At 40.1% G+C, this 16280-nt stretch overlaps 1 protein-coding gene and 1 pseudogene across 3 annotated transcripts in view; one reads left to right on the top strand and one right to left on the bottom strand.

The window, feature by feature from the left end:
- LOC127697757 (contactin-associated protein like 5-3) overlaps positions 1-16280 on the top strand; it is an 826357-nt gene that overhangs the window by 260491 nt on the left and 549586 nt on the right. The gene's annotated exons all lie outside the window — the stretch shown is intronic.
- LOC127697758 (mitogen-activated protein kinase 6-like) lies at positions 8130-10958 on the bottom strand (annotated as a pseudogene).

Genomic DNA, 16280 nt, shown 5'->3' with positions numbered 1-16280 from the left:
TAGATTGTAAACTCTAAATTGAAATAAATCCTTTCCTCCACAAGTTGCTTTTTGTCAGTATTTTATAATAGCAATAGAAAAATCAAGAAAATACCTAGAATGTCTATACATAGGAGTTGGAGCATACTTCTGCCACTTACTAGCTATCCAGCCAAGTAGGCTCAGAGAACTCCAGTTCATTGAGGGAGGCTGTCTTAAGAAATAATGGGGAAAGAAACTGAAGATTCAGCACTGACTTCTTACTTCCATAGGCTCTACACACACACACACAGACACACACACACACACACACACACAGACACACATATGCATACACACACACACAAGCATGCAGGCATACAAGCCTGCATCCATGAACACATGAACACACACACACACACACACACACACACACACCTCCAAAACAAATGGAAAATAGGAGAAACAGGATACCACCTACCACACCTAGAGACTTGGGATTTCAAAATACCTGTTAGTTGCTGTCACAATTTCTTAACTGAGAAATAAGACTATGTATCAGAATTTCACTCAGATTTGTGTGTTTAAGTTTGGAAAAGATGTGAAGTTTGGAAAGAACTTGGGTATTTCTTGCCCTCAACACAGATTTATCTGGTGTTTATCCTTAGCACTGCAGCTACAGGCTCCTGATACCCTTAGTGTATATGAAGAACAGCCACAGAGAGTGTCATTAATGTTAAAAACCATACTAAAGATTGATCAATTTTCCATTCTAGGGATCCACGTAAGTCTTGTTTTTGCTGATGTTTTATTCTTTTTGAAATAGAATATTTTTTAAAATAATTATTTTATTCAGCTCCCCCTTATCTCAAGAATCATTTTGAGAACTGCCTATAGTGTCTTTACTCCTATGAGAGGATTCAGTGCTTTAACAATTTGCAGTTTTCCTGATACACCTGCCCAATAAACATGAGTAACAGCTAGATAAAAATGAGAGCAAGTGTCTTAGTCAGGGTTTCTATTTCTGCACAAACATCATGACCAAGAAGCATGATGGGGATGAAAGGGTTTATTCTGCTTATATTTCCACATTGCTGTTCATCACCAAAGGAAGACAGGACTGAAACTCAAGGAGGTAAAAAAGCAGGGCCAAGGAGGTTGATGCAGAGGCCATGGGGGAATGTTACTTACTGGCTTGCTTCCCCTGGCTTTCTCAGCTTGCATTTTTATAGAAGTCAAGTCCACAAGTCTTATGGTACCACCCACAAAGGGCTAGGCCCTTCCCCCTTGATCACTAATTGAGAAAATGCCTCACAACTGAATCTCATAGAGGCACTTCCCCAACTGAAGCTCCTTTGTGATAACCCCAGCTGTGCCAAGTTGACACACAACTCTATACACATACACGCTTCTATCAAATGCTGACACCAAAATTACATAGCCGTTGCTGAGATCCAAGTCTCAGGATAATGAAAGATAAAAGCCATTTGCTTTTGGCTTTAATACTACTTTCCCATTGAGTCTGTTATCTGTTCCTAACTTTTCAGTTATGGGATTTAGTTGAGCTTGGTAGGAAAGTGCTTATCTCACTGCCCAGTTGGGGCTCATCTGCTGATGTAAACACTTGTACATGGGCATGAGCAAGCCTGAAAAATTCTGGGAGGAAATAACCATAAAACATTTTCAGAAAAACTTGCTGGTCATCATTTGGCCCTCATAAAACCATCTCATTGGGAAAGACCAGGAAGCCACTCTAAATTCACATCTAGCTGGAAGTATCACTATGCCAACCAACATCATAAAGGACATCATGCAAGAAGAAACTGGAAGTACCACCTAAAAATACCTTCTCATCCTCCTAACAGGCTTCTTACAGAGAGCTGCAAACTCCTCCATGACGACACTTTCTTGGTCCTGTGCAGCACTCTAGCCTGGGAATTAAGAGTCGTGAGTTCCAGATGAATTTGATAATTGCTCTTTCTAACTCTGTGAAGAATTGAGTTGGGATTTTGATGGGTATTGCATTGAATCTGTATAATGCTTTAGGCAGAATGGCCATTTTAACTATATTGATTCTACCGATCCATGAGCATGGGAGGTTTTCCCATTTTTTGAGGTCTTCTTCCATTTCCTTCTTCAGAGTCTTGAAGTTCTTGTCATACAGATCTTTCACATGTTTGGTAAGAGTCACCCCAAGATACTTTATATGTTTGAGGCTATTGTGAAGGGGGTCATTTCCCTAATTTCTTTCTCAGCCTGCTTATCCTTTGAGTATAGGAAGGCCACTGATTTGCTTGAGTTGATTTTATAACCTGCCACTTTGCTGAAGTTGTTTATCAGCTGTAGGAGCTCTCTAGTGGAGTTCTTTGGGTCACTTAGGTAGACGATCATGTCGTCTGCAAATAATGATAGTTTGACTTCCTCCTTTCCAATTTGTATCCCTTTGACCTCCTTATGTTGTTGAATTGCCCGAGCTACTACCTCAAGTACAATATTGAAAAGATAAGGAGAAAGGGGACAGCCAGGATAGCTAAAACTATTCTCAGCAACAAAAGAAAATCTGGGGGAATCAGTATCCCTGACCTCAAGCAATACTACAGAGCAATAGTGTTAAAAACTGCATGGTATTGGTACAGTGACAGACAGGAGGATCAATGGAACAGGATTGAAGATCCAGAAATGAACCCACACACCTATGGCCACTTGATTCTCGACAAAGAGGCTGAAAACATCCAATGGAAAAAAGATAGCCTTTTCAACAAATGGTGCTGGTTCAACTGGAGGTCAGCATGCAGAAGAATGCAAATTGATCCATCCTTGTCTCCTTGTACTAAGCTCAAATCCAAATGGATCAAGGACCTCCACATAAAGCCAGACACTCTGAAGCTAATAGAAAGGAAACTGGGGAAGACCCTTGAGGACATCGGTACAGGGAGAAAGTTTCTGAACAGAACACCAATACCGTATGCTCTAAGAGCAAGAATTGACAAATGGGACCTCATAAAATTACAAAGTTTCTGTAAGGCAAAGGACACCATCAAGAGGACAAATCGGCAACCAACAAATTGGGAAAAGATCTTCACCAATCCTACATCAGATAGAGGGATAATATCCAATATATATAAAGAACTCAAGAAGTTAGACTCCAGAAAACCAAACAACCCTATTAAAAATGGGGTACAGAGTTAAAGAATTCTCACCTGAAGAACTTCGGATGGCGGAGAAGCATCTTAAAAAATGCTCAACTTCATTAGTCATTAGGGAAATGCAAATCAAAACAAACCTAAGATTTCATCTTACACCAGTCAGAATGGCTAAGATTAAAAATTCAGGAGACAGCAGGTGTTGGAGAGGGTGTGGAGAAAGAGGAACACTCCTCCACTGCTGGTGGGGTTGCAAATTGGTACAACCACTCTGGAAATCAGTCTGGCGGTTCCTCCGAAAACTGGGCACCTCACTTCCAGAAGATCCTGCTATACCACTCCTGGGCATATACCCCGAAGACTCCCCACCATGTAATAAGGATACATGTTCTACTATGTTCATAGCAGCCCTATTTATAATTGCCAGATGCTGGAAAGAACCCAGGTATCCCTCAACAGAAGAGTGGATGCAAAAAATGTGGTATATCTACACAATGGAGTACTATTCAGCCATTAGAAACAATGAATTCATGAAATTCTTAGGCAAATGGATGGAGCTAGAGAATATCATACTAAGTGAGGTAACCCAGACTCAAAAGGTGAATCATGGTATGCACTCACTAATAAGTGGATATTAACCTAGAAAACTGGAATACACAAAACATAATCCACACATCAAATGAGGTACAAGAAGAAAGGAGGAGTGGCCCCTGGTTCTGGAAAGACTCAGTGAAACAGTATTCAGCAAAACCAGAACGGGGAAGTGGGAAGGTGTGGATGGGAGGACAGGGGAAGAGAAGGGGGCTTACGGGACTTTCGGGGAGTGGGGGGGCTAGAAAAGGGGAAATCATTTGAAATGTAAATAAATTATAACGAATAAAAAAAAAAGAGTCGTGAGTTCATTTGTGTGAGTGGAAAATACTGTATGCCTCAATGACATTCCAGTGGTGGTTCTCAGAAATGAATCAGCATTGAGAGTGTGTCTTAGAACTCCTGTCTCTTAAAATCCTGTTGAAAGCAGGAATCAAGACAGTCAAATGGCACACAATTATAATGAGTCATTCCAAACTGGAGGATGAAGAACAAGGATTGAGTGTCCAGGGACACACTAGCTACATAATAAGACTTTGTTTCCCAAGTGCCAATAAAAGATTTAAAATTCTGTAAGTGAATTCCCACATTGTAACAGTGTGTTCATATTTCTCAGGTGCATTAATTTCATAAGGTGCTCCATGAGAAAGTAGCAGCCAAATCTTAGAAAACAAATGCAGAGTATCATTCAGAAGATATTCACTGTGGCTTTCTTTCTTTCTTTCTTTCTTTCTTTCTTTCTTTCTTTCTTTCTTTCTTTCTTTCTTTCTTTCTTCCTTCCTTCCTTCCTTCCTTCCTTCCTTCCTTCCTTCCTTCCTTCCTTCCTTCCTTCCTTTCTTTCTTTCTTTCTTTCTTTCTTTCTTTCTTTCTTTCTTTCTTTCTTTCTTTCTTAAGCAGTGATATGCTACATTTAACCTAATTTTATTCGTGCTTGCATAGGGATGGGGAATAGATCACTCAATAAAAACATACAGTATAAAACTGTTTTTTTTGTTTTGTTTTGTTTTACTGAGAAGCCGTGTCATGTACAGTGTTTAACCTACGATAATGATGTAACTTAATTATTTCCATGCACACAAGTCTAACATTAAATTTTTTTTTATTTTTTTTATTTTTTTATTCGATGTATTCTTTATTTACATTTCAAATGATTTCCCATTTTCTGGGTCCCCACTCCCTGCAAGTCCCATAAGCCCTCTTCCCTCCCTCTGTCCCTCTATATACCTCTTCCCACTTCCCTGTTCTGGTATTCCCCTATACTGTTGTTGCATTGAGTCTTTCCATAACCAGGGGCCACTCCTCTGTTCTTTTTGGACATCATTTAATATGTGGATTATTTCTTGGGTATTTCAAGTTTCTAGGTTATTATCCACTTATCAATGAGTGCATACCATGACTGATCTTTTGAGACTGGGTTACCTCACTTAGTATGATGCTTTGCAGCTCCATCCATTTGTCTATGAATTTCATGAATTCATTGTTTCTAATGGCTGAATAGTACTTTATTGCATAAATATACCACATTTTTTTTGTATCCATTCCTCTGTGGAGGGACACCTGGGTTGTTTCCAGCTTCTGGCTACTACAAATAGGGCTGCTGTGAACATAGTGGAGCATGTGTCCTTATTACATGCTGGGGAATCCTCGGGGTATATGCCCAGGAGTGGTATAGCAGTGTCCTCTGGAAGTGCCATGCCCAGTTTTCTGAGGAGCTGCCAGACTGATTTCCAAAGTGGCTGCACCATCTTACAATCCCACCAGCAGTGGAGGAGTGTTCCTCTTTCTCCACATCTTCGGCAGTACCTGTTGTCTCCTGAGTTTTTGACCTTAGCCATTCTGACTGGTATGAGGTGAAATCTCAGGGTTGTTTTGATTGGCATTTCTGTAATGATTAATGATGTTGAACATTTCTTAAGGTGTTTCTCAGACCTCCGAAGTTCTTCATGCAAAAAATCTTTGTTTAGTTCGGTACCCCACTTTTTTTTAATATTTATATTTTCTATATTCTTTGTTTATATTCCAAATGATTTCCCCTTTCCCAGATCCCCCATCCCCATATGTCCCATAAACCTTCTTCTCTCCATCCACTCTCCAGTCACCTCCCTCCTTTTTCTCTGTACTTATATTCCCCTCCAATGCTAGATCAATCCTTTCCAGGATCAGGACCCTCTCCATACTTTTTCACGGGTGTCATTTGTTATGTGATTTGTGCCTTGGGTATTCAGGGCTTCTAGGCTAATTAATATCCACTTATCAGAGAATGCATTTCATGTGTATTCTTTTGTGATTGGGTTACCTCACTTAGGATGATATTTTCCAGATAAAACCATTTGCCTAAAAATTTTGTGAATTCATTGTTTCTAATTGCTGAGTAGTATTCTATTGTGTAAATATACCACATTTTCTGTATCCATTCCTCCTTTGAAGGGCATCTGGGTTCTTTCCAGCTTCTGGCTATTATAAATAATGCTGCTATGAACATAATGGAGCATGTGTCTTTATTGCATGCCGGGGAATCTTTGGGTATATGCCCAAGAGAGGTATAGCAGAGTCCTCCAGAAGTGTCATGTCCAGTTTCCTGAGGAACCACCAGACTGATTTCCAAAGTGGTTGTACGATCTTACAGCCCCACCAGCAGTGGAGGAGTGTTCCTCTTTCTCCACATCCTTGCCAACACCTGCTGTGTCCTGAGGTTTTTGCCTTACACATTCTGACTGGTGTAAGGTGAAATCTCAGGGTTGTTTTGATTTGCATTTCTCTAATGACTAATGATGTTGAGCACTTCTTAAGGTGCCTCTTGGCCATCAGAATTTCTTCAGGTGAAAATTCTTTGTTTAGATCTGTACCCCTTTTTTAATAGGGTTATTTGGTTCCCTTGGGTCTAACTTCTTGAGTTCTTTGTATATATTGGATATTAGCCCTCTATCAGATGTAGGGTTGGTAAATATCCTTTCCCAATTTGATGGTTACCTTTTTGTCCTTTTAACAGTGTCCTTTTCCTTACAGAAACTTTGTAATTTTATGAGGTCCCATTTGTCAATTCTTGATCTTAGAGCATAAGCCATTGGTGATCTGTTCAGGAACTTTTCCCCTGTGCCCATGTCCTCAAGGGTCTTCCCCAGTTTCTTTTCTATTAGTTTCAGTGTGTCAGGTTTTATGTGGAAGTCCTTGATCCATTTGGAGTTGAACTTAGTACAAGGAGATAACAATGGATCGATTTGCATTCTTCTGCATGCTGACCTCCAATTGAACCAGCACCATTTGTTGAAAAGACTGTCTTTTTTCCACTGGATGCTTTCAGCTCCTTTGTCAAAGATCAAGTGACCAAAGGTGTGTGGGTTCATTTCTGGGTCTTCATTCCCATTCCATTGATTGGATTGCCTGACATTGTACCAATACCATGCAGCTTCTATCACTATTGCTCTGTAGTAAAGTTTGAGGTCTGGGATACTGAATCCCCATGAAGTTCCTTCTTCAGAGATCTCAAGTTCTTGTCATATAGGTCTTTCACTTATTTAGTTAGAGTCACCCCAAGATACTTTATGCTGTTTGTGGCTATTGTGAAGGGTGTCATTTCCCCAATTTCTTTCTCAGTCTGCTTATCCTTTGAGTATATAAAGGCTACAAATTTGCTTGAGTTGAGTTTGTAGCCAGCCACTTTGCTGAAGTTGTTTATCAGCTGTAGGAATTCTCTAGTAGAGTTTTTTGGGTCACTTAAGTATACTATCATATCATCTGCAAATAGTGACAGTTTGACTTCTTCCTTTCCAAGTTCTATCCCTTTGACCTCCTTATGTTGTCTAATTGCTCTAGCTAGGACTTCAAGAACTATATTAAAAAGATATGGAGAGAGGGGGTAGCCTTGTCTAGTCCCTGATTTTAGTGGGAATGCTTCAAGCTTCTCTCCATTTAGTTTGATGTTGGCTACCCGTTTGCTGTATATTGCTTTAGCTATGTTTAGGTATGGGCCTTGAATTCCTGTCCTTTCCAAGACTTTTAGCATGAAAGGATGCTGAATTTTGTCAAATGCCTTTTCAGCATCTAATGAAATGATCATGTTTTTTTTCTTTGAATTTGTTTATGTAGTGGATTGCATTGATGGGTTTCCTCATATTGAACCATCCCTGCATCCCTGGGATGAAGCCTACTTTATCCTGGTGGATGATTGTTTTGATGTGTTCTTGGATTCGGTGGGCAAGAATTTTATTGAGTAATTTTGCATCAGTATTCATAAGGGAAATGAACTAACTCAAATGAAAACTAACTCACAGGTAGAAAAAAAGTCTGTGTTTTACAAACTGAGAACCAAGAAAAATCCTTGCAAATTAATGACACCTTCTGATTCAAGTAAAAATAAAATGACTTAAAGTATTAGTGATTAAAAAAAAAAGGCACAACACATTTCATGAAGAGCAAAGAGAAATGATGGCTGAGTGTTTAGTTCAGATGTTTCAGGATGCTGCTGTATGTCTTGTGAGGGATTTGAGGGTAAGATTTCCTAGTGGAAGGTGTTAACATAGCCTGGATGGACTTGAGTGGGGATCCCACTGGACTGTGGAACTGTGGGGTGCCCGTGGACTCTAGCTGCTTGCTGAGGAGGAACTCCGCAGCACTATTCAGAAGCTCTGCCTTGCCACCTCTCTCCGCACGCTTCCCTTCCTCAGCGGGCTCAGTTTCTAGCATTTCTGCTAAAAAACAAAACTCCCAATAGCTGGTGCAGGAGTTCTCCTTCTCCACATGCTGGACCTCCCTGACCTCACAACAAAACTGACTGATGAAGAAACATTCCTCCCTGCCACTCACAAACTTGCTGTTCCTGGCAGACTGGTACAAGGCTTCTAGCTGTGCCAGGTTAACCTTTTCCCTTTTCTTGTTTCTCGCGGCTGATTGAGTTGGATATCGGCTTCTCAGTTCAAGCTGGGACACTGAAATATTCAAGTCGTTTAACTTGTCAACTACATCAGCAGATGCATGCTGGGCACTGAGCTGAATGGTTCTTGTGATGAAGGAGTCAAAGAGCAAGAATTGGGCCCTCTCTCTCTCTGACATTCTGGTTCACTCCATCAAGTGCAATCTGTGCCTTGACCAATCTGTCCCTCTCACACTTAGACTTGAATATCTCATTAGATTTTTCTTTACTTTGCTCTTTCCAGTTTGGAAAGATCTATAATAATCTTGGGCTCATAGTAATGGTTAACCTCGCTCTCCCTCCACCCCATGCTATATAAGTATGATGACGACCTTGTTTTGTAGTTACAGGTATGGCTACACTCCATAACACAGTACTTGTTCTCAGGGTACTGCCAGCAAGACTCAGCAGAGTAGCTGGTGTCAAAGGCGGGATCCTCCAGATACTTCTCTCGGTCTCCATCCAAGTACTTTTCAAGGATCAACTTGAACATCTTCTTCATTGGTGACATCAGACAGAGCTCTTGGGTCAAGCTGAACCTCATCAATATCAAAGTTGTTAATAGGCCAGTCATGCTCTGAGAACTGAAAATCGTCATACCTTTCCCAGTTATAAATGTGGCTATGTGTTTCATCCATAAGCAAAATGTCATCCACCTAGTCTTCTATGTGAAAAAAATGTTTGAAATTGGCTCGTCTGTTGGGAAGGAGTACATGCTCATGTAAGATTGGAAAGTGCTTCCTCCCCTGTCAGCAGATCCATGGGGCTGAAGGTCAGAATCTGTTCCAGGAAATACAGAGCTTCTCTACTAATCTACGGAAGCAGCTGAGTTAGCAGTTTGTGTTGCTCAGTCATGCCATTTCTTTTCTTTCTTTCTTTCTTTCTTTCTTTCTTTCTTTCTTTCTTTCTTTCTTTCTTTCTTTCTTTCTTTCTCTTTCTTTCTTTCTTTCTTTCTTTCTTTCTTTCTTTCTTTCTTCCTTCCTTCCTTTCTTTCTTTCTTTCCTTCCTTCCTTCCTTCTTTCTTTCCTTCTTTCTTTCTTTCTTTCCTTCCTTTCTTTCCTTCCTCCCCTCCCTCCCTCCCTCCCTCCCCTCCCTCCCTCCCTCCCTCCCTCCCTCCCTTCTTTCTTTCTTTCTTTCTTTCTTTCTTTCTTTCTTTCTTTCTTTCTTTCTTTCTTTCTTTCTTTCTTTCTTTCTCCCTTTCCTTTTTTAAGGTATATTCTTTATCTACACTTCAAATGTTGTCTTTTTTCCTGGTTCTCTAAAATCCCTAAGCCATCTCCCCTTCCCCAGTCAACCCACCGTCCGCTTCCCTGTCCTGGTATTCCTCTACACTACACTATCAAGTCTTTCTAGGACCAAGGGCCTCTCCCCCATTTGGTGTCCAACAAGATCATACTCTGCTGTTGATGTGTCTGGGACCATGGGTAGCTCTTTGGTTGGTGGTTTTGTTCCTGGAGCTCTGGGAGTACTTGGTGACTCATATTGTTGTTCCTCCTATGGTGCTGCAAACCCCTTCAGCTCCTTTGGTCCTTTCTCTATCTCATCTAATGTAATGTTTCTAAGGTAAACTGGAATCATGATGAGAGCTCCTCTCAATTTTCTTCATGCACAATAGGGATAAACTTTAAGATCAGCTGTATCTGTTTCAGCTCATGTGCACCTGCAAAGAGGGTTTTACCAGTCAGCATTTCAGCAAAGATGCAGCCTGCAGCCCTCATGCCAATGGCTTTAGTATAACTATTAGGAGAAAGTAAAAGCCACGGGGATCTGTACCATTTGGTAACCAATCTTTCAGAAAAATGGCCCTTATGGGAACAATGAGGAACTGATCTGGGCCAGGCCAAAGTCACCTATCTTCAGCACCAAGTCTTCAGTGTTAATGAAAATATTAGCTGGCTTGAGGTCTCTGGGCAGCACGTTTACAGAATGGACATATTTGAGCCCATGTAGCAGCTGGTACATGAGAAGCCTGGCACCCTCTTCCAGTAAAGGGTCCTGTTCCAGCACGTTCGCCAAGTCTGTCTCCATATACTCTAGAAAAATGTAGATGTATTCAGCTCCAGCAGGCAGCCTGCATAGTCTGTTAACTGGCTTCTACTGGGACCAAGAATTTCAAACACTTTTGAATTGTTACCATTGTCAAGTCTACTAATAATTTTGATTTTACGGAGAGCATGTTTGACACTCTGGAAATTGGTGAGGACAATTTTCTTGATGGCTGCTCTTTTGTTAGTGTCATTGTCTACAGCAGAAAAAAGCAAGATATTTCCTCCACAGCCCAGTGGTTTTAAGTCCATGTACCTAGAGCCCAGATCAAAGCCATGAATGTTCATGAGATTTTCACAATTCTCTGCCATTTTGTAACCCTTACAAATGCCTTTTCCTTCACAAGTTTAAATTGTCAAACTTATGAAAACAAGGAAGAAAACTGACATCTAAAGGAAGGATCTCTCAAAAAGGGAGAAAAACAATCATGTTCCAACAGCGTGATGATTTCTTGATGTTCATTGCAGATGCTAACCAGGCCTGCTGAATTCTCCTCAGACTTAAAGCTTGAAAATCTCTATTCATAATGAGAATTAAGAAGATTGCAGTGCTAATAGTTCAAGGAAGGGCAGCAACTCTGCAGATATTTAAAGAAAGCACTCAAGAAACTCAAACGGAATGAAATGACATACTATACACTCAAATTTACTATGCTAACCAACTTAACATGGGTTAAGACTGAATAAATATGTGTGAGACAGGCCTCTGTGGACATCCTCTCACAGTGCAGTTACATTCAGTATTGGACTGGTCCTGAGCAGCATCTTAAGTTGCTGGGATGAACTAATTACGGCTGCTTTCTCGCTTCCCTGTCTCTGTGTTTGAGCAGGAAGTTCTGGTGATGTTGGCTGACAGGTGTCTCTTCTTAGTGGTTAGGTGGCTCCAGCCTACCACATTCACAGTCAAAGCTACTCTCCATCTTTCTCTGATACAACGGGACTTCTCCGATTCATCCAGAGAGTGCAGGGCCCACAGATAGGCCCCAAGGTCGGCTCAGGTGCTTTAATCGGCTGCATTTCCAAGGCTCTCTCCCTTTGTTGTAGCCGCTGCCATGTCCACTGTGACTTTAAGAGAATTTATCTCCTGCATCTTACAGTGCATTGGCAGAATGGTTCATAATAATTGGTAGAGGATAAATACTAGATAGAGGTGAATGACAGATTTGAAATCTTATACATACACATATTCATATATACTATATTACATTTCTCAAGAGGCAACAACATCAGCATATCCTGCTTAGCAGGATTGATCACATTATAGACTCATTGCCATGTATACATATATGTGGGCTGTTTAACAAGCTTATCCAGCCGTCTATCTTGATTTCATCACTTACTTGGCCCAGACATCTTACCTTAGACCTGTAAGTGAGCTCCTCTAGTTCTGGGCCTGTCCCTTATCAAAATTTGAAATCTTTTCCTAGATCTAATAACAAAAGACCATGCCCTGCTGCTTACCTTCATACAGTGGCTCTCTGCTTCATAGGGAAGAACATTTCTATCTGTTTCTTAGAAGGACAATGGCATTCTTTCTTTAGTAGAATGTGAAAAGATGAATTTTGCTAAGTAGGTATTTTAGTCTTTCCATATATACATAGTATGGCAGAACTGCATTCATGTTGCTGTTGCAGCTTCAGTGTAAAAAAAAAAATGTCAACAAACTGGAACATGCTTCTCAACACTCAGTTTATCATCCCTCATCCTCCAGACAGGTGGAGCTTCAGAAACACAACAACAATGGAAATCTTTGGTGGAGACCATCTGCATTCAATAATTTGATGCCTCTTTGCCTTTGGCATTTATGAATAACTAGTTGATTGCATCATTCAAGTCATTGGGTAACAAAACCACATATCTATTTGGCTCTTGGTTGATGTTGTTTTTGAATGTAAAACATCCCATCATAAGCTTCTGTGCTTAAATACTTGCTTCCCAACTGGATGTTGTGAAACATTTAGGAGACAGAGCCTCATTGGAGGAAGTGGTTCACTCTCTGGAGGCAGATTTTGAGTCTCTACAGTTTTGTCCCACCTCCTGGTCACTCTCTGCTTCCTGACTATATATTCAGTATGATCAGCAGGTCTCTGTTTCTTCTGCCATGCCTTCCCAAACATGATGGATTGAGGAACAGTTGCCTTTCCAAATCTACAAGAAAATAAATTGTTTCTACCTCAAGTTGCTTTTTTTATGTTATAATAATAGTAAGTAAAGTAACTGACACTGTTGATACTTATGATTTGTTTAGTTTCTAGCAATAATTGAGCCACATATTCGTACTTGTCATCATAAGTAATGTGCTCCATTGTACAGCTGGCAAGGTTCTTATCATTATCGGAAGAGATTGGAGCTTTTTTTATTATTAATTTAATTTTTATATTATTAAAGAAGCTTCCTTCCAAAACAAATGTGATTGGTTATTAATATAGGCTGGGGAAGGGACAATGTGATTCAAGGTCTATTATCGTTGTACTTCAACATCATGTTTAAATGTAATTTTTTGATGTCTATGACCTTGAAAGTTCAAAGACAGTGACAGAAGAGAGTAAAAATAATTATAGGGAATCATAATGATTCATCAAACAAAACAAAGGATAAAAGAAAATATAATTCAGAATAATCACTTCTAGTTTGTGTTTGTGTGTATGGGTGTATACGTGTGTGTGTGTGTGTGTGTGTGTGTGTGTGTGTGTGTGTGTGTGAAAGAGAGAGAGACAGAGAGACAGAGAGAAAGAGAAAGAGAGTATGCAGAGGTAGTTTATACATGTATATGTATATGGGAGTATTATATGTGCAGGTACACCTGCTACAAAGCATATGTGGACTGCAAACCTTTAGTAGTCAGCTGTCTCATTCTCCCTTGCAGGATCTAGGGATTAAACTCAGGTGTTGAAGGCAGAGAATGTGGCTCTACCCAGTGAACCATCTCACTATCCTGGTTGAGCTATATACTACCCCTGATAACTAGTGACCTTGAAACTGAATGACTTGAGACTGGGATCTAGAAGTATCATGATCTTGGAGTCCTACATATCCTGGGAAAGCTTGTTGCTTTAGATAATTTTGTTGTTGTCTGGGTTTTAGTGCTATTTTTCTACCTATACATCTAGTGGTGCCTGGATGTCCAAGAGTCTGAGAACTGTCTCAGCCCCAGCCTCATCACAGGCCCTGTTGCCCATGAACCAGCTCCAGCTTTCCCAAGGTTCAGACTTTACAAAGTAGATCCAGCTTTCCCAAGTGTCAGACTGTGCTTCGCCCAACTGCTGTCCATGCCTCAGAACTTCTCTGTGGCCCAGCACCAATCCTGGATGTGTGAGATAAGCACAGTCAAGCTCCCTTCATTCTGATTCACCAAACAGCCATTCCCAGAGGCAGAGTATATGCAGGCCTACAACTCTACACATGTTTTTCATAATTGCATATCTTGGTAAATGCACTGTACATCATAAATAAACTCAGCATTCCATACTTAGCTCAGCAAAAATGTAACAGTAGTTCTTTCTTTGGCTGCCTATAGTATCAACTCAGTCATACTATTTAAAATACCAGGACCATGGTGTCCATCTTCCCTAGATTTTCAGATTCTACTAAATCAATAATACTTTATTTATTTATTAATTTATTTATATTTATAAGTTGAATTATACTAATATAGAGCCATGCCAATCAAGACAAATAAGATGCATTATTTCCTAAAATTCTTTCATTGTTCCTTACTGTGGAAGCCAAAACCAGACAAAAGAGGCAGAACATGGGAAAAGTGTTATGTGACAAACACATGTCTACTCACTCCAGATAGGAAATAAAGTGATAAGTATTGGCACTGTATAAGTTCTCTGCACAAAGGAGATTTATTCGCCCCAGAAGAACAAAGAACAGAAAATAAGAAGCACAGTCAGGAGATGGAGTTTGAGGGTCAAGAAGAAGTGAATGAGCAGGGAGGGTGTGGGTGTCGCAGAGGAAAGAGGATGCCATCTAGATAGAGAGGAGACAGATGTGGTCCACAGGAAATTTGCAATTTATAAGGTAAAGAAGGAAACCCCATGCTAGGATGCAGGGTTGAATTTTAATTGGGCACATTAATTAGGTGAACCATAGGGATTTTTGATTTATGGACTTCAGTATTTTGATAGATGGACCTTAGTAGTCAGCCTAGAAGGACAAAATGATGAAATAAGGAAATAGACCTTGGGGATAGCTTTATGAATATAATTTAATGGTTTCTAGCAATGCAGCAGGAATGAGAGATAATTACAAGGCTTACCAGAGCCATGTTTTCTAGGCTCTGGCTGGCTACATGCCTTTCAGAGAATCCATGACAGACCAAAATATGGATATCACCAAAGTCCACGTGGTGAACCAGTGAGTTTTAGTACTTTCAGTAATTTGGGCAAAGGCATACTTTCCGGAACGGGAATGACTCAAAGACAGCTGCATCATCAAGGCCTGCCCTAGAATGGTTAACAACTCACAGTTGAAATCTGGGGAACCATGGAGTATACTCTACACCTCCAGGGAGCTCAACAAGTACTTTCCATATTCTCTAGTTTATCTAAATCTCTTTCAGGAAGCTTGGCTGGTTTCTGTTTCTTCCTGGCATAGGTTCTGGCCAGTCTTCTCTGCACCTTGGCTATGATCATCTGAGAGTGACTCTCAGCAGTTATTGTCTACTGTGGAAGGGAGGAACCTAGTCTATCTAGTCAGCTCAAGGGAATTGCTGAAGCTATTTTTGAAATGATTATCCCCCTATTTAAATAGCTTCCTGACAGATGGAATGCTTTACATCCCACCAAAAATTGTTGCATAACAAAGTGTAAACTTCAGATCAACCATTTCCTTTTACTAATCACACAGCTACCACTAAGTATCTACGTGGCCATCAAATGAAGAGTGGCATTTCAGCCTAAATCAGTGACAGGGCTCTGAAATTGTTGGTACATTTATATGCACTTAAAATGTTGAACCAGACATCATAACTAACCTAACAAATAAAAAGTTATAACTCAGAGTAGAATTCAGTATTGTGATTTTTCCTTTCTCTCCTAAAATACCATGTTTTTACAATCCTTGCCAGTCATAAATAGCTGATCAAATTAATTGCATATAATTTCTTTATTTCTATTACCTGAGAGCTTGTTGAAACCCCATTTTATCACATATGCAAGAAAGACACATGAAGTATGAGTTGGTTTATTTATTTCAGCTTTAACTTTGTGCTTTTATGTATTAATTACCATATGCTTAAATAAATGTACCTTATCAAAACAGAGGTGATGCTTTTATGATTTGTCTGAGCTTCCAGTATTTCCATCCCTTCCCTTTAGCTGGCCTTCTTGGTGAGACAGGCCTTTTGATGGTAATTAGAAAATGTTGCTTTTCAAAGACCTGCATGTGTTTTCAAGAAATCACTAAGTCTCTATTTTAGAATTCAGAATAGACTTTCAGACAATTACAATTTCACAAATATATCTATTAGGAATTTTTTATGTCTTTTTGTCCATGTCCTTTTCCCTGTCCTTCACTTTGCTATATCTTCTATCTCTGCCCTGTCTGTCTGTCTCTGTCTGTCTCTGTTTGCCCCTCCCTCTCTCTCTCTGTCTTTCTCTCTTTCATGTGTGTGTGTGTGTGTGTGTG

This window comes from Apodemus sylvaticus, chromosome 12 (genome assembly GCF_947179515.1).
Source record: "Apodemus sylvaticus chromosome 12, mApoSyl1.1, whole genome shotgun sequence".
NCBI lineage: Eukaryota > Metazoa > Chordata > Mammalia > Rodentia > Muridae > Apodemus > Apodemus sylvaticus.
The sequence above is the reverse complement of the archived record's forward strand: the minus strand, read 5'-3'. Positions and strand labels throughout refer to the sequence as shown.